At 41.0% G+C, this 27211-nt stretch overlaps 1 long non-coding RNA gene across 3 annotated transcripts in view; it reads right to left on the bottom strand.

Moving 5' to 3' along the window:
* Positions 1 to 27211, bottom strand: part of LOC136017081 (uncharacterized) — a 136208-nt gene that overhangs the window by 68643 nt on the left and 40354 nt on the right. The gene's annotated exons all lie outside the window — the stretch shown is intronic.

The raw sequence follows: 27211 nt of genomic DNA, 5'->3' as shown, positions 1-27211 counted from the left end.
ACACAACTATTTGCCATTGACTGCAAGGGCAGTTTCCACAGCTTGGCTGGTAGCCTTGAGAATGATATTCTAGGAATATTTTTTTCTACATTAAACTGTTTTTTTTTAAGGCAGTACAGGTTGGACTATGACCTACTATCAGGCTGGAATAATGGTTATTTAATATCTGTATTCCCCAGCAGCAGAAAAAGTCCTAAATGGGAAGTCCCAGAGTTACAATCCAATTCTTTGGTCCACTGGAGAAGTAAACTGCTCCAAAACTTGTGCTGGCACCAGTCATTTCCTGCTCTGTGACAATCCTGATGCATGGACCAGCATTTTGCAGTGATGGACAAAAAGCCTGCCAGGTCCTCAGCAAGTTTGCAGTATAAAATTGCCTGCACATGAAAGAGTCAGAAGTTTGGCATCACCTGTTCCTCCTTTTCACTTCTGACAATGGGCTTAGGCAGAAATAGGCATTGCTTACAATCACTTGCTTCTCTGGATGAGCATGGACCTCAGTCCATAAATCATTTCTATTCCTTTGGCACAGTGCTCCTGTCTCTGAGTAAGCCACCCGCTCTTCAGAACGAGCCATTTGTAAAGGATGCACAGCAGTACTGCACATGGTTTTAACCACTGCAGCAAAATAAGCTCAGCAAGTACAGGCAGAGACCAGCCCAAATTCCCTTTCAGTTCCTAAAACAGAACTGATAAACCTTGGATCTTGGGTCTCCTGATGACATTCAGCACTCAGTGATGCCAGTGGATGATAAAGGTGTAACAGACAGAGGCTATGTAACATACTGTGAAAGAGAGGGATTAGCCAAAGTTTCATATAGCCAGCTCTTCGTAAATCTAGTCTTATCCAATATATCTACTTCTCTAAATTCTACCAATTCTTGTAAGAAATAATGCATGTTGCTATGATGTCAAATACATTATTTGACAAATTGGTTTTTAATTTTATTTTGGTTTTTTTTTCAGATTGTTCATCTAGCTCTAATAACACAACTGCCTTATTCTGTCTTCACTTAATTTAATTCACTTCCCATTTCAAGGAAAAAAAAATAAAAATCAAGACTAAACATGTACCAAATGTTATTCCTCTCCAACTGAATGTGACGGATGGTCTGAGGAGCACATAAAATTAAACAAAAAGTGCATTGTTCCCTTCCAGATTTTTCAGCTGGTGTAAATCAGCATAGCTTTACTGATGCCAAGTTAGAGAGATGTACATCAATTCAGAATCTTGCCCTTCATCTTCAGAGAGATATTTTCCCTAGAGTTTAGGCTCTCTGCCTTTTCAGGTTTATGAAAACTTCAGAGCACTTTCCTGCCATGCTCTGCATATCACCATAAACTATCCCCAAATGGGTTAAGTTCATTACTGCTCCTAACCTGAGAAGAGGTCCTGGGGAGAAAGCGCAGAACAGATGTGATTGGTCAGCCACTCTGTCCCAGGCTCTGTCTGGCTGAGATCCAGGTATTGTAATTGTTTCTGATTTGTAAAATACATCCTTACGAAGGAGGAATATGGATAGGCTTTGTTCACCCCCACTTGTCAGTTTATCCCATGATGATACAAAACCCATAAAAAGCATAGCATCAAAATCAAACAATTTTAATTTAATTTAAAATGTACTTATCAAGGGACTACCATATTCCATTCAATTTGATCCTAAAGCTTCTTGTTCAGGCAGCCTCACACACAGACAAACAGGTACCTGTAGCCCCGACTCAGAATGCATATCTGGATCACCAGTTCACTTCTAAACTTATCCAAAGGAGCTGAGAGGGAGCAGCTCTTAATCATTCATCTCTGAAATGGTGTCTCCAGAATTTTTGTCCTCACTTGCTGTAGCACCACTGCTTGCTTGTCTTCCTTCATCCTTCCCTGTCTCCCTCTCCATGATCCTTTTCTGTCATTTCTCTCCCCTGTCTTCAACCACAGCCCCTCCCAATCCAGACTAATGAAAGCTTTGTTTTCACTATATAAGCCCAGTGTATAATCAAATACATTTAAAAAATAACAAAACTGTGGAACTGACAAGACATGTGTCTACCATCACCCCATATCCAAACACTGAGGTTTGAGCTTGGCTCAGGCATTTCTGAAAATGCCAAATGTGAATTTCCACAAACACAGAGAAACTGATCCATAGCTGCTGTAAAGAGAATAAAGGTGCATTGTTCAAGTTGCCTAGCAAACACACACAGTAAATCATAGATGCCTTGAGAAGAAAGTTGTAGACTTCAGTCTGACAAACACGCTCATCTGCAATAACATGCAAGTGAGAGTCCCACCTTAAACATGACACTCTTAAACTTTAAGTAGCAGCCTAACCACTTGAAGGACAGAAGTCTCAGTCTCAGAGACTCTTTTTGTACCGAAAACTAATCCACATTTAGACCTTAGATATCTTTGTAATAATTCAAATCAGACACCTCCAGACAGACTTCTTTTGGTTTGTTTTTGTGAGGATAACATTAAAACCACATTAAGCTTCCCTGTAATTGAATTAAACTGATTTGCTTAGGTATACCAGGGCAAGTGAAAATAGAACAGAATCTAAGGGATAATCCAGCATAAGTTACAGGAAAAAACAAACATGTAAAATTCAGGATTTCTCAGAGTTTTAAAATGGAGAATCAGATTATACAGCAAGCACTCAGCCCTGCTCTGGCGTGCCTGGCCACACACAAAACTAATGCCATGTCACCTATTGTCCTGAGGATCTGACAGAGCTGGACAACAAAATACACTGCCAGCCTCTCAGGAAGCCCTCAGATGTCTTCACACTACAGTGATGGAGCATCCCATTTAGGCATTAGCAGAAGCACAGAAGTTTTATTCCCACCTGCAGAGCTGTCTGGCATATGCTGCGCTCTGGCTTGGTGCAGCTACATTGCCCATGGCAAGTGATATGGCAAGTTTGCAGCTAGCCAGATCACATCTTCATTGGACCAAAAGATGGAACTGTAGACATGTCAGGTTGAGAAAAGTCAATACAAAAGAAATTAATGGTGGTGATGGCGGTGGTGGGAAAATGGATAGTGACATAAGGAAGTAAATGAATGGAGAATAGGAAAAGTTTAGAATCATAGAATTATAGAATCATAGGATAGTTAAGGTTGGAAAGGACCTTAAGATCATCTAGTTCCAACCCCCTGCCATGGGCAGGGACACCTCACACTAAACCATTTCACACAAGGCTTCATCCAACCTGGCCTTGAACACCGCCAGGGATGGAGCATTCACAACCTCCCTGGGCAACCCATTCCAGCGCCTCACCACCCTTACAGTAAAGAATTTCTTCCTTATAGCCAATCTAAACCTCCCCTGTTTAAGTTTTAACCCGTTACCCCTTGTCCTGTCACTACAGTCCCTAATGAAGACTCCCTCCCCAGCATCCCTATAGGCCCCCTTCAGGTACTGGAAGGCTGCTATGAGGTCTCCATGCAGCCTTCTCTTCTCCAGGCTGAACAGCCCCAACTTCCTCAGCCTCTCTTCATACGGGAGGTGCTCCAGTCCCCTGATCATCCTCGTGGCCCTCCTCTGGACTTGTTCCAGCAGTTCCATGTCCTTTTTATGTTGAGGACAAAAGAACTGCACACAATACTCCAAGTGAGGTCTCACAAGAGCAGAGTAGAGGAGCAGGATCACCTCCTTCGACCTGCTGGTCACACTCCTTTTGATGCAGCCCAGGATACGGTTGGCTTTCTGGGCTGCAAGCGCACACCGAAGCCTGCTCATGTTCATTTTCCCATAGACCAGCACCCCCAAGTCCTTCTCCGCAGGGCTGCTCTGAATCTCTTCTCTGCCCAGTCTGTAGCTGTGCCTGGGATTGCTCTGACCCAGGTTTAGGACCTCTCATTTGTCACGGTTAAACTTCATAAGCTTGGCATCAGCCCACCTTACACGAGTGTCAAGGTCCCTCGGGATGGCATCCCTTCCCTCCAGCATATCAACCGAACCACACAGCTTGGTGTCATCGGCAAACTTGCTGAGGGCGCACTCAATCCCACTGTCCATGTCAGCAACAAAGATGTTAAACAAGAATGATCCCAACACCAATCCCTGAGGGATGCCACTCGTTACTGGTCTCCAGCCGGACATTAAGCCATTGACCACAACTCTTTGCATGTGGCCATTCGGCCAGTTCTTTATCCACCGAGTGGTCCACCTATCAAACCAATGTCTCTCCCACTGTTTGGGACAGTGTTTAAAACATCAAGTTGTATGGGACAAGTTTAAGACATAATCTTTCTCTGATTTCTTAATTAGCATAATTATTTTGGGGTCTGGAGTGTCACTGTTGGGTTTTTGTTTGAAACATTATTTTTCTAATGTTACATCTAATTTTGTTTCCAGAACAATCTTCTATATGGCAATAAAACAGTTCTATATTGTTCATTCCTGAAAATACTAACTTGATTTTCAGGGGAGGAAGGGGACAGCAAGTACAGCTCTGATTTCACAGTAAGTAAAACTCTCCTGCTGGGTCTTTGTTCATGATAATATTAATATGGGAGGAAAAGGACTACAGACATTTTACTAGCAGCATAATAAATAGCATGTGCAAAATGTACAGTATAGTAAATACACTACAGGGACTACTTACAGTCTCTTACATTCCATAACCATCATCAACTGTCTTCTGTGGTTTGGCACATCAGATATTTGCTATATACTTTACCATTTTAAAAGCATTGCAAATCCTTGGCTGGACACCAAATAAATGCTGTACATCACTTTGTGAGTTGTTGCCTTGTCTATTCAATGTCTGACCTTACCTCCCCCTACAGTTCAATGTGTAGAAACACCAATAAAATACATGATGCTTATTTCAGTGGCTTTTATTATTGAATGGGTCTGTCATGATGATGAATCAAAGGATTTTTGTTTAAGGGGAAGTCTCAGAGGAAACCACGTCATTAGGAGGCAAGAAGTCTGGAAATATATTTAAGCATCACTTCTGTTAAAGAACTGTTTTGCAAGTTGTGTAAGCACGTACAGCTCCGTTATCTGAAGAATAATAAAGCATTTTGTGCACTGCTGTGGAAGGGCAGACATACAAATGATCATTATGTACTCTTTAAATATATAAATACATCACTGAGGAAAACACTGCTATTACCAATTAGTAAATACATATCCCAGATAGAGCCATTTGCACAGGTAAGAGGAGAGAGAGAGAGGATGGGGACACTTATCCTTGCCAGAGCCTTGGGGCTGGGCCATAAGGTCTCAGAAGCTGAATATCAGAGCAGCTCCCAATACTAAAGATGGACCAGTCCACCTTCTAGCAGGCTGGACAACCTATAAGGGCTTTTGCACTCCTGCCTGCCTAAGTCTCATCAAAGGAATCAGCACCATTATAAATTACAGAATACTATATCTTCTCCAAGACTGAGTAGAGCAATAATGAAGTAAATGAAATGACTCCAAATGAATGGAAATACCGAACAAAAAGACTGAGATCCTGATCACACATGGACTTAGAAATGAGACTGCTAACAAGGTTGCAAATTGTGATATCATGTAGATGCTGGCAGAAGGGAAAGTGATTGCTAGCTTACTGAGTACAATCTAGATGTCAGGAGCAACCCATCAGGAATAGGACCCAGTTACTGAGATGATGTTAAGTGGCCCTAGCTGTGATCAGTAACAGGAGATTAGAAAGGATAATAGAGGGTGATCATGGTTCCATACACATGTCCTATTGCTTGAGCACATCTGACATTTTCTTATTAGCTCTAAAAGTCTTCCTCTGCTGGCCTGGCCTGGATTCAAACTGGAATCTGCAAGAAAAAGGTTCCTTGATGGTACAAGCAAATCCCAAACTTTTCAGCCCATCCTTCTTTTCAAGTAATTTTTCTGTAAATAATAAGTATGAATTCGCAGAAACATAAGGAGGTAGTACAAAGAGGCAAGTTTGAAATGAAAAAATACAGTTCAGATTTATTCTGAAAAATAACATCAAGAAACTAAAACACACAGAGGACACATAAGGATGGTACAAGAACTATTATTACTGCTATTATATGCCAGTCATAATGTCCCTAGAAAAACCTTGCCAGTTCTCATAGATTTGAGATCATATGGAAACTGCCTTTATTAAGTACTGTTTTTTAAAAAAAATTCGTTCCTCCTAGGTCACTGAATTTTTTTCTGAGGTACAGTAACATCTAGTAATAATAGCTCCGAAGCTCAGCACAAACATTTAGGCCTGCCTGGGGCTCGGATTAGAGATGTTAAAAAGAAGCTCTCTGAACTGGTGCAGCCGTCTGACTACTACCCACTGCTGGTTTTTCAGGTTGGCAGTGACGAAATTATTACGAGGAACGTAAGGGCAATGAAGAGAGACTACAGGGCCCTGGGACGGCTGGTTAAAGGGTCTGGAGCGCAAGTGGTGTTTGCCTCCATACCTGTTGCAAGCGAGGGTGAAGGGATATATAAGAAGACTCTGCAGGTTAATGCATGGCTACGTGACTGGTGCCAAAGGCAGGGGTTTGGGTTTTTCAGTCACGGGCTGCTGTATGGGACACCTGGTTTGCTGGTGACAGGCGGGATACACCAGTCCCAGAGAAAAAAAAGGGTTTTGGGGCAGGAGTTAGCAGGGCTTATTGACAGGGCTTTAAACTAGTTATGAAGGGGGGAGGGGATTTAACTGGGCCTGTTGGGGACAAGCCCAAGAGGAACATGCTAGGGATTGAAGTATGGCGGGCTAAGGAGGACTATCAATCTCTTGTTTCACTTGTGGGAAAGGATAGCTTTTTAGACCCTGTCCCGCAGGGGAAAAAGGGTACTAGGACTGGCTCCCTGAAATGCCTGTACACCAATGCACGCAGCATGGGGAATAAACAGGAGGAGTTAGAAGTCTGTGTGCGGGCTAAAGGTTATGATCTAGTGGCGATTACAGAGACATGGTGGGACAGTTCACATGACTGGAATGTGGTCATGGATGGCTATGTCCTTTTTAGGAAAGATAGGTCGGCAAAGCGAGGTGGTGGAGTTGCTCTTTACGTGAGAGAGCAACTAGAATGTATTGAGTTCTGTCCGGGGTCGGATGAGGAGCAAGTGGAATGTCTGTGGGTACGAATCAAGGGGCTGACTGGCACGGGTGATACAGTTGTGGGGGTCTATTACAGACCTCCTGATCAGGACGAAGGAGTTGATGAGGCTTTCTACAGGCAACTGGAAGTAGCCTCGCGACTACATGCCTTAGTCGTCGTGGGGGACTTTAATTACCCCGATATTTGCTGGAAGACTCACACAGCCAGTCATTCACAGTCTAGGAGGTTCCTCGAGTGCATTGATGATAATTTCTTAATGCAAATGGTGGACGTACCAACTAGGGGAGCAGCGCTGCTAGATTTAGTACTCGCCAACAAGGAGGGTTTGGTCGAAGTGGTGACGGTCAATGGCAGCCTTGGCTGCAGTGACCATGAGATGGTGGAGTTTAGGATCCTGTGTGGGAGGAATAGAATACCTAGCAAAGCCACAGTTCTGGATTTCCGAAGGGCCAACTTTGGCCTCTTCAGTCAACTGCTAAGGGAAGTCTCATGGGAAAGTGTACTAGGCGGTAAAGGGGCTCAAGATAGTTGGTTAGCGTTCAAGGACCGCTTCTTCCAAGCTCAGGATCGGAGCGTCCCAATGAGTAGGAAGTCAAGTAAGGGATCTAGGAGACCGGCGTGGTTAAACAAGGAGCTGCTGGGCAAACTCAAGTGGAAAAGGAGAATCTATGGATTATGGAAGGAGGGGCTGGCCGCTTGGGAGGAATATAGGACAGTTGTTAGAGGATGTAGGGAGGCAATTAGGACAGCTAAGGCCTCCTTGGAACTCAATCTTGCTAGTCGGGTTAAAGACAATAGAAAGGGCTTCTTCAAATACATAGCAAATAAAACTAAAACAAGAGGCAATATAGGCCCACTGCTGAACGAAGTGGGTACCCTGGAGACAGAGGATATAAAGAAGGCAGAGGTGCTGAATGCCTTCTTTGCCTCTGTCTTTACTCCTGCAGACTCTCCCCGAGGGCCCCGGATTTCTATAGCCCCAGAAGGAGTCAGGACAAAGGAGGAGTTTGCTTTGGTAGATGAGGATTGGGTTAGGGATCAGCTATGCAAACTGGACATCTGTAAATCGATGGGTCCGGATGGAATGCACCCACGGGTGCTGAGGGAGCTGGCGGAGGTCATTGCTAGGCCACTTTCCATCATCTTTGGTAAGTCGTGGGAAATGGGCGAGGTGCCTGAGGATTGGCGGATGGCAAAGGTCACACCAATCTATAAGAAGGGCAAGAAGGAGGACCCGGGTAATTATAGACCGGTCAGCCTTACCTCCATCCCTGGAAAGATGATGGAACAACTTATTCTTGACTCCATCACTAGGCATATCAAGGATGAGGGGGTCATTAAGAACAGCCAACATGGTTTTATGAGGGGGAAGTCATGTATGACCAACCTTATAGCCTTCTATGAGGAAGTGACTAGGTGGAGGGATGATGGTAGAGCGGTAGATGTAGTTTTTCTTGATTTCAGTAAGGCATTTGATACTGTCTCCCACAGCATCCTCATAGATAAGTTAAGGAAGTGTGGGCTTGATGATCAAGTAGTGAGGTGGATCGAGAACTGGTTGAAAGGAAGAAGACAGAGAGTTGTGGTCAATGGCGCAGAATCTAGCTGGAGGTCTGTGACTAGTGGAGTTCCTCAGGGGTCGGTGCTGGGACCGGTGCTGTTTAATATTTTCATCAATGACCTGGATGAGGGAACTGAGTGCACCCTCAGCAAGTTTGCTGATGACACAAAACTGGGAGGAGTGGCTGACACACCAGAGGACTGTGCTGCCATTCAGCGAGACCTGGACAGGCTGGAGAGTTGGGCGGGGAGAAACTTGATGAAATTTAACAAGGGCAAGTGTAGAGTCTTGCATCTGGGGAAGAACAACCCCATGTACCAGTACAGGTTGGGGGGTGACCTGCTGGAAAGTAGTGAAGGGGAAAGGGACCTGGGGGTCCTGGTGGATAGGAGGATGACCATGAGCCAGCAATGTGCTCTTGTGGCCAAGAAGGCAAATGGCATCTTAGGGTGCATTAGAAAGGGAGTGGTTAGTAGGTCAAGAGAGGTTCTCCTCCCCCTCTACTCAGCCTTGGTGAGGCCGCATCTGGAATATTGCGTCCAGTTCTGGGCCCCTCTGTTCAAGAAGGACAGGGAATTGCTTGAAGGAGTCCAGCGCAGAGCCACAAAGATGATTAAGGGAGTGGAACATCTCCCTTATGAGGAGAGGCTGAGGGAGCTGGGTCTCTTTAGCTTGGAGAAGAGGAGACTGAGGGGTGACCTCATCAATGTTTACAAATATGTGAAGGGTAGGTGTCAGGATGATGGAGCTAGGCTTTTTTCAGTGATATCCAGTGATAGGACAAGGGGCAATGGGTGTAAACTGGAACATAGGAAGTTCCACGTTAACATCAGGAAGAACTTCTTTACTGTAAGAGTGACAGAGCACTGGAACAGGTTGCCCAGGGGGGTTGTGGAGTCTCCTACACTGGAGATATTCAAGGCCCGCCTGGACAAGTTCCTGTGTGATGTACTGTAGGTTACCCTGCTCTTGCAGGGGGGTTGGACTGGATGATCTTTTTGGGTCCCTTCCAACCCTTGGGATTCTGTGATTCTGTGATTCTGTGATTTTGTGCTCTCTTATGAAAGAGGCCACATGTAAGCATAACATTACCAAAGTCCTTACCTCACTATCCTGAAATGGTAGCAGTGAAGAACACGTGCTCTAGAGCATCTGGCTGTCTCTATTTGTACTCAATTCCAATCTTTCATCATAAAGTGCATCCATAGCTAGTGCATTTCTGGAGCATTTAGATTATCCCTATTCTATGTGACATAACTTAAAGATTGTTTGAAATGGAAAATCTCCCCTTCCCTTCACTGCAGATTGTATTTAGATCTCTACAGACAATTGTGTATTTTCTGGAATAACTCCCAGTAGAAATGTAGCCAACTCTGTTTACAGATACGTATGCACCAAAGACTGACCCCAAGTCTTGGTTTCAGTTATTTAATTCCAGGAAAGTAGCCGCTCTATCACTTTTCTGTTAGCAGACTGATTACAAACGGGCTCTTGACAATGCTAAACAGTTTGATGATGGATGTTAAATCCAGACACTCCTTTCAGGACACTGTTTTCTTCTATGCCAGCATCTAAGCTTTCGTCTCCAAAAAATACATGAACATCCAGAGTTCAGTGTTGCAGGGTTAAGTTATAAATTCAGAACCAAGTGTTACGTGACATTGCAATGTGTGACTAAAAATGAAAACAAAACAAAAAAAAGCACCCCCCCCAAAGAAAAAAAAAAAGCTCAAATAATAGCTTTTGAGAAGTAGAACTTGAAAGTCACCTCAAACCATGTTAGCACTGAACTGTAATGATGGGCCATGTCTAATGAACATTGTCTGCTATTTCACTTACTATTAACTATGTCTTAAGCATGTTACAGTAACTTCCACATTCTTTTGAGAATGACTTCTCCAGTTTAGTGCCTCAGTATGTCAGTAACTATGTAGTATTACTGTCAGCAGGAAGGCAGCCCTCAACCACTTACTAGCTTCTCTACAGTCCTTCCACAGGCAATTTTCCAGAAACACTTTTGGCTCCCCAAAAGTCTACAGTCTTAGTTAAGAAGCAAAAAATAAAACCAACAACACGACAGTGAAAAAAGTAAGACAAAGAAAACTTTGAAGACCGCTAGATTTTGAGGTCCAAAAAGACATCTGACTGTATAATACAGGCCAAAGAGTTTCATCCAGGTACTTTTGCACTGAGCCATATCATTTCTGTTTGAATAAAATATATCTTCCATAAAGGCATTTAGTCTTATTTAGAAATGTCAAGAGAGGGAGAATTCACTTCTCTCCTCGGTAGTTTGTTCCAGTGGTTTACGCCAACAACATTTCTAGAGCCTACAGAATGAAGAGATGTTTTCTGCACTTACATAATTCCAACCCTCATCTACGTAGACATAAATTCATTAAAGAGACCTCAGTCAACACTGATCTAAGCCAAAACTGTAAGCTCCATTGACTGACTTTACTTTTAATATCACAGAACATTTTCTTCAAGCCAAGAACCCCCCAAGATGTTTACTTGTTTGACAGGGAAGAGGAAGTTGTGTACCGATTTCTCACACTGTACTGACTGTTAGATAAGGACTGAAGACATTTAGGTGTGCAGACAACATAGTAAACGTAGATCTTCTAAAAATGACCCAAAAAACGACACTGCTATGACTCACTGTTGAACAAACTCAAGATGGGTCAGTTACCAGGTACAGATTTGAAAGAAAGTCAGACATTTATTAAAGGGCCAAATTATCTAGATGTGTAGTTTAGCATGGAAGAGGGAACATGGTGGATGGTTGTCCTCAGTGCAAGATTGTCTGTTTCTTCTGCTTTGAAAATCTCTTTCCGCTGACCCATTTATGTGAACTGATTTTGTACTGTCTTTCTCCAATATTCTCTTACTACCACTGTTTTCTAACATTACATTGTAAATATGGATGTCACAGTCTCTTCTGATATTTGCAATAAAGCTGTTGAAGTAAATGGATGTTCATCATCATTTCGGTCAGTAGTAAGCATTAGGAAACAACTCAGAGCTATTGCTAGCACAAGCACCTTCTTCCACAAAAACTGTTACAGCAGCAGTCAATTTCTGCTTGTCTTTTACAGCTGGCCTTCTGAAAACAAATGGAAATGGCACTGCTTTCCTATAAGAAAGTCCAGGGTAACAGCCTTTCCCATCAGCCAAAAACTTCAGCTCAATCAGAAGCAGAAGAGTTAAATACTTAATGGTACTTGAAAGACATAAGAATGGGAGCACAGGGAAGCAAAGGCTCATGAGCAAGAAGAGGTGGAATTAAGAGAACTGTGTAGGAAATTGATCTAAAAACTTATTTAACAGGTAACATCATCTCCATGTAAGTTTGTCAGATCATTCTGTAAAGTACCATGTTGTAGGCTATAAAATTCTTTCTACTAAATGATATGTATTTAACAGGACAACAGCCTTTTAGGGTCTTTCTGGAGCACAGTACAATGTTGCTAGAAGGTGTACTATGACTGGGTTCATGGAGAAAACTAATAGGAAGACCAATATTGCAAATGCAGGCTCCACCCTATCCATCATGGAAATAATACTATTAAGCATTTCTTCTAGCACCTCATAAAACTGTTCTGCTGGGAACAGGCTTGGGAAGAGCAATTTTTAACACCTTAGCTGTCACTCTTCGGAGAACTGCTCACCAAAAATTTACAGGATATTGTGCAAAAGTTAAATTACACTTTCCCAATCTTCTCAAGGGCAAATCTTGAATACTTTCCTATTTGGGCTGGCCTTTATCTACACTTTGGTGCTAAGAAGAATAAGAGGAATATCCTGATGCTGAATGTAAAATCAGTACTTGGAACTCTAGAAATTTCCTTGCCATTTTGCCTTTAGACACAAGATGGCAGCAAGAAATTCATTTCAAGCATTTGCTTTCATTAACAGCTTTACCTGACACCAACAGTTAAGTATATGGGCTTGGTTATTCCGACTATTTGATGGTAATGTCCGCAAACTCTCCTACCTTCTCAACAGTCTCCTACCACACATGACCCTGAACTCTGCTGTTATCTCTAGTCATAACAACCAAGTACCTATTGCACTGGGGGTGCAGCCATACAAAAAATACATCTATGGCAAATGCAGATGTCTAAGGCGTGCAAAGAACATCCCTTCTAGTGGCCATAAATCAAAAGTAGACTTTTATTCCTATTTGTTTTGGGGTTTACGGCACCTTTATTCTTTCCCAATGTTATATTTTTCCTTTCTCATCCTTTCAGCCTTTAGAATCTTTTTTTTTTATTATTATTATTTTTTAATTTCCCCCATTTAAGATGTTATAGAATTCATCTGTTCTATCTGAACCACCCTTTGAGCTGTTCCAGGAAGGCTTTGCAAATTCCTAAATGTTCTTTGTCAAAAGGATTCTCTGCCCTTTAAGTTCAACTGAAAAGTGTTTTTTGTTATTAGAGAGGAACTTCATCTAACTTTACCCTACTTATAAGTGAACAGTGGGAAAAATTTTGATCTTCAGTCTACATCTCCAAAGATAACTAGTATTTGAGAAACATTCACAATTTTTGCTGATATCAGAAACTGCTGCTAGGATTCCTAAGACCAAAGCAGTGCTCTGAAATTAACGGTTATGAACCAAGCCTGCCACCTAAAACCTACAGCAGACTCAGATAATGTATGGATCAGAGAAGAATATATATAATACATGCAAGCCATAGTGACTTAAATGAAATTTGAAGAATAAAGCAAGCTAAAGAGGACCTAGAGCATAACCTCAGAGCTGGCAAGCTTCTGAAGCAACACTCCTCATGTTGCAAGCTAGAGCTGCGACGACATCATTCCACCTAATATTGAAGTAACATGAATGAAGCTCACTGAGTAAAAAAATGTAAGAAACTATAATAAAGGTAGCTACGTATACAGTCATTTTTATCCATCCACCTCCTTTAGGGATTAAATTTCCAGATAGAGAACACACTGTTTTTAATTATACTGCCCTTAGAGCAATATATGTTTGTCTACTTTTTTTCCATATTTCCATTGTCTTTTTTGGAATAATTTTCTTCATACTGTTAGCAATTGATTTTTTCAAGTGTCTTGTTTAAACAAGAGTCTTCATATTGGTCTGAAAATGCACATTTAATGCTTTAATATCTCAGAACAAATATTCTGCTTCATAGAAGCCAGACATTGCACTTGACATTACAAGGACATACAGCTATTATAACATCGTTTGGGACACATGCAATATACAAGTATACAGAAAATGTGGCCCTCTATCTGAAGCTTGTTAGTGTTTTTCCCCTCAGAAATATGTATCTGTCTTCCAAAAAAAACATCTCACAAGATTAATGAATATTCTCTTTGTTAAAAACTTTCATATTCTCTGCTCAAGAGGAACAATTCCCAGCTAGTAATTAATCTGCACTATGGTTCAGGGACAGAATTATTTACTTACAATCTTGAAATGCCGGAGATTGAAAACACGTTTCCATCAGGATATTAACAATAATGAAAGGGGTCGTGAGGTCTAAAGAACTCAGGTGAAATTCTTAAAATAGCCACCAAAGAATGTGTTTGACTATTTTCCCTTACTAATGATGAAGTTTTCACTGGGCAGAGTACATCTTTCTACCCTAAATAAATGTACAATGACCCCCAAAATTACCTTTTTTGTTGTTGTTGTAAGCAAAGTGCCCATTAAGAAAAAATGCAGCATAACATTATGTGTTCAGATAGAAATCTGTTCTTTTCCTTGGGAATATTACTTCCAGTATAACATTTCAGAGATCCTGCACTTACTCTTTTCTATTCACTAAGTTCTGAAGAGCTTCTCATTTGACCTGTGTCTGAATAGGTGAAGACCACATCGCACTTTTCGCTTTTCCAGATAGCAATTCCTATTTTAAGAACGTTTATTTTTGTCTGCTATATACAGTGTTCACTTCAGAAAGCAAACACGGCAGGAGCAAAAATCATTCTCAGCAATCTAATTACAGCAAACAAAATCTCTGAAGCCAAGAATTCACACCCCTTTTGTTTTCCTGACAGGACAGGCAGATGTTGTCATGACCTTAAACCTTTGCACCTTCTTCTGGTAAACTACAGGCAAAGATAGAAGCACAGATGTAACTTTAATTGCCAACATGGGGACAAATCCTAGCAGTTCCAGTAAATTGCTGCCCAATTTGGGGAGACTGAGATTTTTGATTAATCTCCTTAAATTGCAGACCATGCAAAGACATGCACAGACCTGCTACAGGGATGCCCCACCAGGCATAACTCTCAGTCAGTCAGTTTTCCACTGGTGCCACACAAACCAGTGGAACTGAGGGTAAGAACCATGGGCAAGAGATTCAGCCAGTATCACAGCGGCTCAAACAGCAGAAAGCTGTGTCAGACCTTTCCACATTCCCAATCAGTTCTGCACTTCCTAAAAAGCCTTCCTCCACTGAAGTGAGCAGATCTGAATTGGAACAGGATGAAGCCATAAATTACATAATTTATAAGCTCAGCTAAATAATGTAAACTTGATAGTCTCTTTCCCTTCACACGTTTTAAAATAAATTCACCTTGAATATGCTCAAATTTGTTTATATATGCTTTCCATGAACACACAAGCAATAATATATATATATATGCTATATATAAGTGAGCTTCTGAACTGATGCACAAGTATTCATAGGAACCATATTTTAAAGCTACATGATGAATAACAGTGCCAGGCACTCAAAAGTTCATTCAATTTGGTAGCAGAAACCGTGTTTACCGTGTACCAGAAATTAACTAATTAGACTTAATCTCCAGTTTCAAATTTATCTGAGTCAATATTCCCAGAGAAATTATCAATATCTATCAATTTTAGAGTAATTTTCTGATTATAAAAATTGGTTAAATCTGAACAATAAATAACTCAAAGTAACTACTTTGTTCTTATAACATACTGAAGTGAGAATCTACATTTATCAAATAAATTATTCATTGCAAAATTACTCATTCTGTTCTGCCAATACATATCACACAAACAGACTCAATTGCTAGAATTATGGCTTGAAAAGAAACCTTGTATCATTTTAACTTCCAGTTTCAGCAAAATCACTTTGTCAAATGTAAGACCTCAACATAGAGGGTATCAACAGGATAACGTCACATATCAAAGAAAATAAATGTAGTCTGAAGAAACCACTTAACACAACAATACATCATTAAATAAAAACAATAAAGGCAGCTTAAAAAGACAAGTGATATGGCACCATTGAAATAATAGGCTATTCTGGACAGACAAGGGTATTATAAATTTTTGAAGAAGATGATGGTTATTACAGAGCATAAATATTTTAGGCACCACTTTTTTGAAAACTGGTATGATATGCTGCAAGAAATTAGGAGAATCTAATTTGGATTGCAGTCTGAAACTGACTGACTTTAAGAACTACGACACAAAGAATGCTGTAATATTAACACTTTGAATTCCTTTGTTCTATTCAAGTACATCTAGTGAATCAGATTCATCACTACAAATGACATGCAAAAGAGCTGATACAACACTCTTCTACTGGAAAACAGCAATTTCAACCAATAAACAGTGAATATTGATACAGGCATTATTTTTCAAACCATAGGATACCATTAAAGATTTATGATATATTAAACAGGAGTGAGTCCTTATTTATTTAGTGCCAGATATAACTCACAAATATGCATAATTTAATTTTGCCTAGACCTTTTAATATAGACTGGGTTATAACGACTGTTCAAAATCAGTTAAAGACTGACTAGCAGGCACAAAAGTAAAACACAAATACGAAACAGGTATTAATTTCAGAACATACAAGTATTTCCTACCAGGAGACTTGACAATGAGATAATAATTGAAGAAATTACTATGTCCATGGAATGATTCACAAACATTTCATGTTTTCCTTCAATCTCCAGCTCTTATGAGTCCTGTGGTTAATAAAGAATAGGAATTCTCATTTGAACTACAATAACTAAATCTCTAGCATTCGCAACTGTGATACAAGCTTCACAATATGAAGAGAATGTGTTTTAAAGAATTAGGAGCCAGAATGCAAGTGAAATAAAATAATTATATATTGTTTGGAGAAACACTTTCATGTTTATATTGTGACCAACTTGACACATGATTTTTAATATCTGCTACACAGGTTGTTTTCAACTGAATGAGCAACTTTCATTTCATATAATATCATGTCACAGAAATACAGATTGATTGGGTTGGAAGGAAGATTAAAGATCATCTTGCTCCAAATCCCCTGCTATGAGCAGGGACACCTTTCACTAGACCAGGTTGCTCAAAGCCCCATGAAAATTCACCCTGAGCACTTCCATGGATGAGGCAGCCACGACTTCTTGAGGCAACCTCTTCCAGTCTCTCACAACCCTCACAGTGAAGAATTTCTTCCTAATACCTAATCTAGATCTACCCGCTCTTAGTTAAAAGCCATTCCCCCTTGTCCTATCACTACATGCATGCCCCTGCAAAAAGTCCTTCTCCAGCATTCTTGCAGGGCATTCTTGCAGGGCATTCTTGCAAATTCTTGTGCAAGACATGCTCCAGCCTGCTGATTGTCTTCATGGCCCTCCTCTGGACTCATTCCAACAGGCTCACATCCTTCTCGTGTCTGGCACCCCACAGCTGAATACAGTACTCCAGGTGGGATCTCATGAGAATGGAGTAGAGGGGGAGAATCACCTCCCTCAGTTTGCTGGTCATGCTGCTTCTGAGGCAGCCCAGCATACAGTTGGCTTTCTGGGATGCAAGCACATACTGCTGGCCCCTGTCTCGTATTCAGTTTTTCATCCACCAATACGTCTTAGTCTTTTTTCTCAGGGTTACTCTTAATTCATTATCAGCCAAAGATGTATTTGTGCTTGAGATTACCACAATGCACATGCAGGACTTACTTTGCGCTTGGCCTTGCTGAACTTCATGAGGTTCACACATGCCCACCTCTCAACCCTGTCAAGGTCCCTCTGGATGGTATCCCTTCCCTCCAGCACGTCAACTGCACCACACGGCTTGGTATCGTTAGCAAACCTGCTGTGGGTGCACTCAATCCCACAGCATGTCAGCAACGAATACGTTAAACAGCTCCAGTCCCAGTACTGACCCTTGAGGAATGCCTTTATCATTAATGATTTATAGTATTACTTGAAAGCCAGTGTTTAACAAAAAGTACTACACATACTAGATTGTGGCTTATTTTCACTATAGTATGAATGTTATTCTCATTAAATCTTACTGGAGGAAGACATGATACAAAACAAAATTGCCCAACAAAAAGAACTGTCTAATGACCAAGTGCATTTGCCTTGAGTTATTAATGCAACCATTGTGGGTTTTTTGATGCATTAGAAAAGCTTCATTAAAATTAGGAGCTAAGAAAAATACTATATATTATGGCAACTGCGCATATTTATACCAACAGCCCTATCCTGTTAGTCAAACCCTTATACAGTAATAACTTACTCTACAAATGTACCACAAAAATTCCTAGATGTATCTACAAAACTGGAAAATATTCTAGAAACTGAAATCAACAGCAGTTAATCCAGAAGCTTAAATGGAACGAGGGAAAGTAAACTTTAAAAGAAATATATCAAAAGATAGATCCCATTATATAAAATACGTATTAAACATATTTTAATATCACCATTTTCTCAATGAACTTTACCAAATCTGAAGCTTTGGTATTGTTAGGGAGAACTACAATATCAGCTTCAACTTATCTGAGGTGACTAAATTAAATAAGTAAATAGATAGACAAATAAATATTTCAATAAATAATTGAATGAGTCCAGGAAAGACATTGTGACAGACAGACATACTATTAGAAGCAACACACTTCATTTTGTACAAAGTGTTCCTTGGCTTCTTAGTGTGTAAAGAACATGAACCAGGAGTCTTTTACACCAGATAAGGAACTGTGTTACAGTTAAACTGGATTAACCACCAACTGAAGAATTTGATCCAGGAAGCTGAAGGCGCTTGGAAACTGGATAAGTAAAATAAGAGCATTTTTTAAATATTTTAGAATAATTATACTCACAGGAAAATAATACTAAACAAGGATAAAGGTAGGGAAGTTAACATAAAAATTACTGCTATTCCCTCAAGAACAATTTCTTCACTAAGGAAACTAGTGGAACATTATCTAGATATTATTGCTATAAGATACATATACAACTGTGTGGAAAAAAGTGACACTCAATGGCTCATTTTCAAACTAGAATCTGCTTGAGAGGATCTCAGCATAGCTGAAGTCTTAATGACTCAGTGGTACTGGAAACAGTCTTAAAACCTGGGCAAAGCACAGAAGTGAAAGAGACTACAAACAGTTTGAAACAGAAGATTCAAAGTAACTGATATATTAGCAGGGGTGTGGGGAGGGAAGAAATGAAATAATTTAGGTGAAATTTTATAAAGTTCAAAGTTCTGCATTAGAAGAGAAGCTCAAACATACAGTATCAAAGAGGGAAGGCTGGAAAAGAAAGGATGGGGTAAGTTGGATAACAGTCTGAATATGAGTCAACTGCAGATGAAGGTTTCAAAACAGAATATAATTCTGTGTTTATTAAAAAGAAAGCTCTACATAAAACATGGAAGGAAATTATCCCACTCTACTAATGACTAGTAAAGCCTCTACTACATCTATTTTTGTCTCTCAATTTTAAGAAAGATGTGGTAAACTGGAAAGTGTCCTGAAGAGAACAAAGAAGAGGAAATTTATAAAATGTGACTGACCAGGAAAAAAAATAGAATACTGAAGACAGAATGATAAACATCAGCCAATGTTGACTCTAAAATCTTTTAAGTCATCACTTCTCCTGTTTCCACCAAAGGATGGCAAGAAATAATAAGCTTCATGTGTGACAGAAGACTTAGCTCAGATGTTGGGAAAAGCCTTTCTAGCTGTTAGAACAAAGCTTACATAGCGAGACAGGACCCTTTAAGGTCGGACAAGAAGAAGGGTGTGGGAAGTAACCAAGGTGTTACACTGTTACAAAGCAAAAATTATCACCTGAAAATGAAAGTAAAAGGAATGCAAGGGGGATAGGATGAGGGAGATGCTGGCTCTCAAGCAAATAGCCTCTTTTACTCACAGTCTCAGTTTGCCACAGGAAGTGCTCACTGAGGCCAATGCCTTTGCTGATTAAAATCAGTATAGCTGCAATAGGCTAAAGCTTTTCTAGGTCTGTATAATCAGGTGGCATCAGACCTTGTTCTTTGTCTATGAGATAAAAAACAGGAAATACTTTTAATAAGACAGCTATGGACAGCATCAGATGATAGTCTCGCACCAGTGGGTAATTCCCTTCCATCTTACAGAATCACAAACTCAGAATGGTTTAGGTTGGAAGGAAGATTAAAGATCACCTTGTTCCAAATCCCCTGCTATGGGCAGGGACACCTTTCACTAGACCAGGCTGCTTGAAGCCCCATGAAAATTCACCTTGAGCACTTCCACAGACAAAGCAGCCACAACTTCCTGAGGCAACCTCTTCCAGTCTCTCACAACCCTCACAGTGAAGAATTTCTTCCTAATACCTAATCTAGATCTACCCGCCCTTAGTTTAAAGCCATTCCCCCTTGTCCTATCACTACATGCCTTTGCAAAAAGTCATAGAAGCATAGAATCATAGGATAGTTAGGGTTGGAAAGGACCTCAAGATCATCTAGTTCCAACCCCCCTGCCATGGACAGGGACACCTCACACTAAACCATCCCACACAAGGCTTCATCCAACCTGGCCTTGAACACCACCAGGGATGGAGCATTCACAACTTCCCTGGGAAACCGATTCCAGTGTCTCACCACCCTAACAGGAAAGAATTTCCTCCTTATATCCAATCTAAACTTCCCCTGTTTAAGTTTTAACCCGTTACCCCTTGTCCTGTCACTACAGTCCCTGATGAAGAGTTCCTCCCCAGCATCCCTATAGGCCCCCTTCAGATACTGGAAGGCTGCTATGAGGTCCCCACGCAGCCTTCTCTTCTCCAGGCTGAACAGCCCCAACTTCCTCAGCTTATCTTCATACAGGAGGTGCTCCAGTCCCATGATCATCCTCGTGGCCCTCCTCTGGACTTGTTCCAGCAGTTCCATGTCCTTTTTATGTTGAGGACACCAGAACTGCACACAATACTCCAGGTGAGGCCTCACGAGAGCAGAGTAGAGGGGCAGGATCACCTCCTTCGACCTGTTGGTCACGGTCCTTTTGATGCAGCCCAGGATACGGTTGGCTTTCTGGGCTGCAAGCGCACACTGAAGCCGGCTCATGTTCATTTTCTCATCGACCAGCACCCCCAAGTCCTTCTCTGCAGGGCCGCTCTGAATCTCTTCTTTGCCCAGTCTGTAGCTGTGCCGGGATTGCTCCGACCCAGGTGTAGGACCTTGCACTTGTCGTGGTTGAACTTCATAAGGTTGGCATCAGCCCACCTCACAAGCGTGTCAAGGTCCCACTGGATGGCATCCCTCGCCCTCCAGCATATCAACCGGACCACACAGCTTGGTGTCATCAGCAAACTTGCTGAGGGCGCAGTCAATCCCACTGTCCATGTCAGCGACAAAGGTGTTAAACAAGACCTGTCCCAACACCGATCCCTGAGGGACACCACTCGTTACTGGTCTCCAGCCGGACATCGAGCCCCTCTCCAGCATTCTTGTAGGGTCCCTTTTGGTACTGAAAAGCTGCTAGAAGGTCTTCAGGGAGTCTTCTCCAGGCTCAGCAACCCCAGCTCTCACAGCCTGTCTTCATAACAAACGTGCTCCAGCCTGCTGATTGCCTTCATGGCCCTCCTCTGGACTCATTTCAACAGGCTCACATCCTTCTCATGTCTGGCACCCCACAGCTGAATACAGTACTCCAGGTGGGGTCTCATGAGAATGGAGTAGAGGGGGAGAATCACCTCCCTCAATTTGCTGGTCATGCTGCTTCTGAGGCAGCCCAGCATACACTTAGCTTTCTGGGCTGCAAGCACATACTGCTGGGTCATGCTGACCTCATTAACCAACACCCTCAAGTCTTTCTCATCAGGGCTGTTCCTAAGACTTTCTTTACCCAGCTTGTATTTGTGCTTGGGACTGCCTGAAACCAAGGTATTCCTTGGGTTCATCTTGGCCTTGCTTACCTTCATGAGGTTCACACATGCCCACCTCTCAACCCTGTCAAGGTCCCTCTGGATGGCATCCCTTCCCTCTAGCATATCAACTGTATCACACAGCTTGGTGTCAACAGCAAACTTGCTGCGGATGCACTCATTCCCACTGCCCCATTCCCAATATCTCTGAGGAACGCCACTCATCACTGTTCAGCACTTGGACATCAAGCAATTGACTGAAACTCTTTGAGTGCAAATATCCAGCCCATTCCTTATCCACCTAGTGGCCCCACCCTCAAATGTATGCCTCTCCAGTTTAGAGACAAGGATGTTGAGTGGGACAGTGTCAGACACTTTGCACAAGTTCAGGTAGATGATGTCACTCTTCCCTTATCCACCAGTGCTGTAATCCCATTGTAGAAGCCCACCAGATTTTCCAGATATTATTTGCCCTTAGGGAATCCATGTTGGCTGTCACCAACCACCTCCTTATTTTCAACATGCCTTAGCACAGTTTCCAGGAGAATCTGTTCCATGATCTTGCCAGGCATTGAGGTGAGACTGGCCAGCCTGGTAACACCCATGTCTTCCTTTTCCCCTTTTTAAAAATGGTGGTTATATTCCCCTTTTTCCATTTTGTGGGAACTTCACCAGACTGCCATGATGTCTGAAATATAATGGATAGGTATAGAGGCTTAGTCACTTCATGCATCAGTTCCGTCAGGATCTGAAGATGTCATCAGGTCCCACACAGACTTGTGCACCTTCAGGTTCCTTAGATGATCTCAAACTCTTCTACAGCACATGGTTCTTCATTCTCCCAGTCCTGCCTTTGCCTTCTGTGACCTGGGTGGTGTGTGTGGAGAGCTTGACAGTGAAAACAGATGCAAAAATGTAACTTAACAGAGTACGTTTCCGCAAGAGGCTGTGCTGCTTCATCAGGGAGATACCCCACTAGGTTTCTAACTACCTTTTACTCTCAGCTACAACTATGGTTACATCTAGCAGCCTTCCTCCTGTTCTTCCTCGACACAGACCACCAAGGTCTACAGTTGGTCCCTAGCAAGCAAATACATCTGACAGGAAGATAACAGTAACAACAAAAGACACACCAAAACTCATGAAATGAGGCATAAGGATATTTGTAACCCTGCAAATGCATGAGAAGCATTTATTTGCCTCCATCTTGGTATTCTGGCCAGTCAGATCTGTTTGGATTTGTAAAGTCTCGTTGAAATGAACTGGTTTTCTTAGCTGCTGGTTTAAAGTTTCCTCTTGTGAGGAAATTTTCTTGTTTTGCAGATAAAAATCTAATACATTTTGAAAAGACTGCCTACATTCATGGGGGCAGAATAATACTTGAACAAAGGAAATGCCAATGTTTTTCTGCTTCATTCTCAGCCAAAGTCACTCACAAGATATGAGAGGTGGTTGGGGAAGGTCAGGTCTTTGGATTTATGTGCATTTTGCCTAAGTTTCTTCCTAGCTTGAGGTGATTTGGGAACTACTGGCTTCAACTAATGCAGATACTACAGAATCATAGAATCATAGAATGGTTTGAGTTAGAAAGGACCTTAAGATCATCTATTTCCAACCCCCCTGCCATGGGCATGGACACCTCACACTATTTCTATGATTCTGTTTGGTAGTCAGTTTGTTTAGTACTCTTACCAATATGCAAAAACTTTTTCTTTTTTTTTTTTTTTTTTTTTTAACAAGATAATGGTTGACAATCTGACCAGTGCTCATCTCTTTTTAATCTCCTGCTCTGAGCTATAGGTAATACTGAACTGTGTTGTAATGATCATACTGCAGTGCAGAATGCTCTTCTAGTGACAGCCCCTGTCTGCTCCAGATCAGGATCTCCTTGGAAGTAAGAGTGTTATCCAAGCTATACACAGCAAGTAATATTATGAGGTGACTCACCTTCTACACAAGAGCTATTGATGAGATAGACAGATTTTCATGTTGCTGCTCCACTCTTAAACTGCAAAGTATGGTATTGGTCAGCTACTCCTGAGGTGCCCCAGGGTGACACCTGGCTAATTTTCCTTCTGACGCATTACAGGGTCCAAGTGCCCAAACTGCTGGACTCTGAAAGCCTTGCTCAAAAACTCAGCTGCCTGGCATGCAGTCACACCCTGCCCCAACACAAAATATCCATCTGTGCCCATTTGACATTTGAGATGATGAGAGGGCTTTTGTCAAATGCTTCACCAGATGCTGCCAGATGTTGTGAGATGCCTCGACAGAGTTCATCCTACAGCCATTAGGTTGCTGCAGCTCCCTCTCTAACCTGCTCCCAGGGTGATACAGCTACATCCCACCCCTCTCTTGGACCAGCTTCTCCAGTTTCAGCCAAAGCAGAAGCTTTGAGTAACAGACAGTAAAACCTTGGGCACTGAAGTGCAACACAGGCACAACAGCAACAGACGAAACAGACTGACAATTTCTTAAAGCATTCCACCTAGGATCAGGAAATGACTATAAAAAAGCACGAGAGGACTGCATCAGCAAAAGGTTCAGAGATAAAATAAACACTGTAAACATAATACTGCCTTTCATAGTAAGAGAAAGATTGAGGGAGGAGGAACAGTACAGCCTTTGCTGTTTTGACTGGCATCGCTGCTTGTCTCGCTCTGACAGGTTGCCAGGTCAAGGTTTTGTTTTGAATCAGTCATTTCCCTTTGAACAGTGGCAACTGTTACCATTGTTACCCTGTTACACTGAATATAAAACAAAATTTCCACCAGCAGCTTTCCTACCATATGTTTGTTCTAGGAGGCAGCAGGCATTTACAATTTGGTAGCAATCACAGTGTGCAAACATTTGCAGGACCTGTCTCAACAAAGTAATTACCTCGATCACAGTAATATCATATAGCAGACACTGAATTCATAACTGTTATCCATGAGATCTAGCCTAAGAAATCTAATAACGTCAGAATGGGCTCTATATTCTTTCACTGGCAGGTTATTGTTTCAAGAATTGTCCTTCTAAAGCATAAACCATACACCTGAAGTCCTGAAACTCTGTTGAGCATGTTTTAACTGCAAAATTTAACAGATTTTCTTGAGACATTTTCTGATTTTTTTTCCTCCACAATAAGCCTAGCCACATACTGATGAAAGCAGTTTCACATAGAAAAGTGATATGAGGGGCTTAAAATAGGGTTTCATAAGGTTTTCATAATAGCACAGCTTTAATTTTTATAATTAGAAATATTTTAACATCCCAAAAACTATCCCAATTTCCTAATTACTTATGGAAAGTATTTTATAATATCACTCCTATTTACTTACAATGTTGGTTTTATTTCCTAATCCTTTAGAGATGAAGAACTAGCTATACTAAAATCAACTAAATGTCTCTTTATAAGAATATCTTTACAGTTAAATCAGTGCGTAGTAGTTTAATAAAATAGTTCAATAAATAATGAGTGCTCCCTCTTTGTCTGAATTCCTACAATGAATGCTAAATTACCACTGAGTTCTCACTTCCAAAAAAATTTATCTAAATATTTGGTAAGACAGCTAGAAGTTACTAGAAGTTGTTGAGAATACACTACCCATATGGTCTCCTGGACTTAAAAAAGCTGAAGTCTGATGTAATGTTACAGGCATTGCATGATTATTAATAACAGCTTGTATTTTTGAAAGAACCTAGAAGAGTTAGACTCCTAAATCCAACTTCCCCTTGAAGGGAAATTATTGCTAAATCCTATAGGAACCCAGACATCACTAAAAAGTAGGAGAGGAGAAAGAGCATTTTGACCTTAAAACGAAACTATTGTCAATAATGCCAGCTCCTTGATATTGAACAAATCCGTGGTTTGGGGTCTTTTTGCTTTTTGTTTTGTTTTGGGTTGTGGGGGTTTTGGTGGCGGTGGGTTTGTTTGGTTTGGTTTGGTTGGTTTTTATGAATAAGAATATGAGAACAAGTAGTCTTTTCCAATCCTAGAATTTAGCTAGTGTTCACATTCACCTTCTTGTAGGTAAAATAAATTTCTTATATCCAAGTAGTGTAGTTTATTTATTTATTATTCTGCAGGTAGCTAGATAATCACCTTTGACTTGTTTAGCTGCATTTTGGTTTTTTAACATTAACAGAAACAGTTTATATGTGTGAGATTTATGTCACACTGAGACAACATTTACAAGATTAAGAGACCAAAAGTGAAGAAAGCAGAGCTTTTAGAAGGTAAGACAAACAAAGCAATGATGGAAGTGTTGTGCCTTACAAACATAAATATAGAAAATATATATACAAAGATAAATATACAAAATAAACCCAAAAATGTAATCAGCCAAAATTCATTGTTACTGCAGTGGGACCTGCCCCAGTAGGGTTTACCTGTCCTTGTTTTAACACATAATTGGTCATTTCTCAATGCCAAGTTTCTCTGGGCATGGAAGTTGTTGCCTTCAGTGTCTTAGCTGGAGGGAACTAGCTATTAAGAAAAATTACTAGGAAAACAGATTAAAAAAAAAACAAAACCAAATGAAAAGATTGTATCAGAAAAGGGACAGACTCCACTTTTCATGGAAAACAATATAAAACAGGAAATCTTTTCTCCCTATTCACCTCCCCTCTACCTATTTGTTTATAAGCTCTCAGAGTACATCAAGAAAAAGCACCAAGGAAAAAAATAAGAGGAGGTAAGAGAGGAAGAACACATAATAGATGTTAAGATATGCACAGAAAAACACACAAGTGACGAAGACACAAATCATATTCAAGGTTTTGGAGTTGTTTTCTTTTATTGACTTGTGCTGAAGACTAACAAGCTTTCCATTACATCACATTATGTGTAATTAGAGTGTGTTACATTTGCAGATTCTGAACTGATGTGAGGAAGCAAGTTGTTGGAAAATATGTATAAAGATGTTTGGACTGAAGTTTTTGTAACTTTTCACTTAATAATAAAACCTGACAGCTTCCTTATTAAAACTATGAAGTGATGTAGGACATCCTGCCTCAAGAACTCCTCTAATGTAAAATAAACAGTATGTAAAGACGACACACTTCACTCTCTCAACAAAATGTTCCCATCTTTTGGCTGAAACAAAGAAGCTGTACAAAGTTAGCTACATGTCTCAGTAATCAAGGGAAGGAATTGGAAAATAACCGCGCCAGTTGAAACTGCATGAGTTCTTTTCTGTTGGCCAACGTAGTGTCAACAGAGTCACTTTGGCCAACGAAATGGCTATCAGAAAAACAGAAAAAAACAACGTAAGAGTTGTTGAAAGTGACCATGAATAGATAGAGCCAAATTTTCCAAAGGCAGAAACCCTTTTCAAGCAGACAAAAGAATAAGCATGAATTATACACCTGTATTTTCCAAAATGCCACATGCAAATGTCTGAGAGCAAGTGGAAAAAAAACCAAAACAAAACAAACCAAAGAAACAGTGGAAAATGTCCAGTGCACACTCTTTTTTACAGAAACAAGTATAGGAGAATTTTTATGTTCTCCAGTGTT

This window comes from Lathamus discolor, chromosome 6 (genome assembly GCF_037157495.1).
Source record: "Lathamus discolor isolate bLatDis1 chromosome 6, bLatDis1.hap1, whole genome shotgun sequence".
NCBI lineage: Eukaryota > Metazoa > Chordata > Aves > Psittaciformes > Psittacidae > Lathamus > Lathamus discolor.
The sequence above is the reverse complement of the archived record's forward strand: the minus strand, read 5'-3'. Positions and strand labels throughout refer to the sequence as shown.